This window comes from Echeneis naucrates, chromosome 23 (genome assembly GCF_900963305.1).
Source record: "Echeneis naucrates chromosome 23, fEcheNa1.1, whole genome shotgun sequence".
Taxonomy (NCBI): Eukaryota; Metazoa; Chordata; class Actinopteri; order Carangiformes; family Echeneidae; genus Echeneis; species Echeneis naucrates.
The window spans coordinates 14,052,751-14,056,744 of NC_042533.1; positions in this window are offsets into that span (position 1 = coordinate 14,052,751).

The window sequence follows — 3,994 nt, forward strand, 5'->3', positions numbered from 1 at the left end:
CTTACCTGAAGAAGTAAATCTTTTTTGCTTTGCTAACGATGCAGGAATATCCCCTTGGTCAGAATTTGCACATCACCTATATAAACCTCAGGTCCAGCATTGCTGAAGTGCTTTACAGCACAGTTTGTACTGAGACTGTTTACCACCTGCTTATTGCAGGTGGGAACTGCCAGCTACCAATGTTTGATGGAGCCGCCCCTCTCCGAGGAGTACAAACTCAGAGACCAAACAGACTTAATATGTACCTACACATTTCATCGAGAAAGTTAGACAGAAAAGAATCATATTTCCAATGCTGTTTGTTTATTCGCTCTAACTAATGACAGAAGGGGCTGCGGGCCGAGACCTCTGTAACACCAACTCCCAAAGAGCATTTGGCCGCACTTCACACCACACTTCAGACTGCCTTATATCAGAATAAAACCCAGCTACTGCAGATTATTCCCAATTATTTCCGCAAAGAGAATAAAAAATCAGCCATGTTGCATCTGGCAAAGGGTAAAGTCATCTTTGTTGGAGATGGAAGCTCTCCGTGCTTGGACTAATTCATGTGCAGGTCTTTTTTTCTATGTCCTTGGGCCTGGCTCAGCCCCACGGGGTAATGAGAAGTAATACTTGGGTTTGATCTTTTTATTTAATGATGTAAGATATCTTTATCATCTGCAGATATTGCTTTTTATGGTGATTAAAAGGTAACACCTTTCTCAGAGGCTGATCCTCTTTTGTCAGATAACCCCCACTCCACAACCATTCCTTATCAAGCTTTCTGAGTTCACTTCAAAATGAATATTTGTGTTGTTTCATGGGCAGGTAATTAAACTTTTTGAAAGCATCAAAAAAACCTGGCTAGACTATCACTAATGACTGAAAGTGTGTTTTCAACTTTCATTTAGTTCTGTGTAGTTGGAACTGCTCCACAGAAAAGATTTTAGACACTTATGAATCGGGAGTTTAAATTACTCCCATTACCAACGCACAAGTTAGATAACTAACCCATTAACTGCCCGTTAGCTTGTGAGTGAGCAGTTGTGCTAGTCTGGCTGCTGTGCAGCTATGAACTTGTTCATTCAGTTCCTTCTGCAGTCCTCCACATCTTGTTTTGTGTGTAGAAGGTGTTGAATGGTTGTGCTTTGTGACCCTGGTGGTCTTAACTGGGTCAGCAGTATTTTATCTTCTCACTGGGACCTCCCGAACAAATGCTGGCTCCTTTTTGCAACCCACCAAATAATGCCTTAGCAGCAGTCGGGGTACTGATCCTTTTTTTAATTTTCTGTGATAACATTGCCATCACTCTGTTGTTTACTTTACATTTTTCTGGACTCTGAGGGTTTCACTTTTATTTTCATGCTTTGCTGAAGTATTGGCAAAACACAATATAGTGCCTGCCCATAGCTATTCATGACTGAATTCAAGGTTGTCTTAGACCATAATGTCTATATTAAATAGTGAGGTCATGTCCTTTTGTTTCTAACCATTCAGCTTTTACCTCATCTCTTACTCTGTGATGACTGACAGGTGTAATCTGTTTACAGAGGAATCTGTGCCCTGTGCCCCTGCACGCTTCCTCGCAATCGACTCTGCTGGGTGCAATCAATTTAGATTAGCATGTCTTTTCTCTCAGTATTGATCCCCACCCATGACTCTGGGGTAACATTCTTGTTCGCTTAAACGCAGCAATCTACAAATCCATATCCAATCCAATTGAAATTACCAGCAGTGAAATATCCTTTTTTTTTTTTTTTAACCTGACAATCTTCTTTGATTTGCAGATAAATATGTAAATGCAGTTACTGGTAAGATTACTCGTGCTTTTGCTTTGGGAAGTGACTTGTAGTTTAAAATAATCTGAACAACCACTGTTTGTGTCAGAGCAGAGGCATTTATTATGGAACAAATAGGCAAAAACTTTAAAAATTTTAGTTTGGTACCTTGGCACCTTTTAGTACCTGCATATAAGCATTGATATGAGATGCTAACATAAATGCTTATTGGACTATTATGGAAGAAATTTAATTATTTTTGCGACTGCATCATAACAGAACAGAATAAAAGCTTTCTCTGTCTTTGTGCTCCAGTTTCCCTTCAAAATTCATCATCCGTCTTTGAATTCTGAAGCACTTCTTTTCCTTTGCTTTTTTGTTACATGCTTGCCCTATTCAGCTACGTTTCACTGTGACCCCTTGATGAAAACTGGTGAAAACTGGGCTACATTCAGAAACCTTATGGCTGTGGTCCATGTGGTTACCATAGCAATCACAACACTTTGTTTTATTAAATGGCTGCAAGGAATGCTAAAAAAATGCATGTGGGCGTCTTACATGAAGGATGTTCAATCAGGTTTTGATTTATGCACAGACTCTCCTGTTGAGGCAGCGTTTTAATTTTTTTTTTTTTTTTTTTAAAGAGAAATTGCTAAGAACATCGCTGTTTGTGTGTCTCTTCCCAAGAGCCTGTCCTTTTCATGGATGTGGCTGGGTCTTTCATTGTCACCGAAAGCTGCAACATTAGATAAATTCATGAAAAAGCAGATGGCTGCCAGAGGCTTCCTGCCTGTCATGTGCAGCCTGTGTACAGCCTCTGCTTGAAAACCTGGAGCCCTTTGTAGCTACAAAGCCCCCGCCATTTGTCTGCGCCTGTCACTTTTGTCTTCTTCACGGAATAAAGAGAGAGCCATCACTTTGTTTGCCAGCCTGTTTGTTTTCTCGTTATCTGCGCTGCGGGAGAAAAAGATGGCATTGGTGAGAAATGCAGCATTCTGCTATGAAGTCTTGTTAATTGCCTATTGATGTTTAAAAGTGTCTCCTTCACTCTATACTACGATGAGGCGCGGCTCAATTCTCCAAAGAGAAGAAGAACAGTGTCTGCCATGAACACAGATTAATTAACTTCCTTAAATTAATCACTTCAGTCTCTAAAGGAGAAAACTGGCAGTAAGGTTGTCTATGATGTTTTCATTGACCGTTGTTACTAAAGCTCCTGAAAAAAGCCCAAGGGAGGAGATAGAGAATTACACTGAGTTGGCTTTATGCCTTAAGACCACAGATATCTTCCTATGGATATTAGCACATCAAATAAAGCAGTGGGTAAAAGTGAATTATGTGACCTTTGACTCATTGCAATGAACTCTTTGTAACTTGGCCTCTGGCAGTCCTGAATGCGTTAGCAGTGGTTTATCTCCTCAGTTGATATTTGCTTTTCTTATATTATTGTTTTCTTTTTTCTTTTTTAGCTGCTAGTAGCTGACAGTGAGGTGGGAATGGGTTTTGTAACTGCTGAATTTCAACATAATATTCTTTATTATTACGGGAGCATTAATACATATGGATGACATATATTTTTCACATAACTTCTTAATTTTTCATCTGCAGTATTATTTAACATGTTGCTCGGGCAGGGCCCTAATGATGCAGCTCCTGCTCATAAATTTATCACCAAGGCTCCGCCTCAGGATGTAGATCAGGTGGCTAACTCACTAGAAGGTCAGAGGCAGGGTCGGGTGATGTGTGGGCCATTATCCATTGTCAAATTGTCCTATCACCCATCCGCTGTTCTGTTCAATGGCAGAGCAGAGGATCTTAATATGACAAATAATAATAAGTTAATGAATTCATAGGAAAACAAGACAAACATTGTCTGTACTTTGGCAAAGGAATAATGCTGAACGCTCCTTCATGCCTTGGGCAAGATACTGAGCCATGAATTGCACCATCCTTGTTGTATGATTTTTGTGTGTGAATGAAGTGTAAAACACTTGAGTGGTCGATAACAATCAAAAGCGCCATAAAAATGCAGTCTGTTTAAAAACGTTCACTACGACACAGGTGCCTTTGTTCATGTGCGCTCTCTGTTATGTTTATCGGAGCAAGATATTTACCTCCAAGCTTTTATAGATATGTTTTTATTCTGACAGCAACTGCAGTTTGAACTGAGCACTGACCCTACAGGCTGGTCTTATGACCCCCAGTGATCAGGCTTTGTCCATGGATTGAAGATG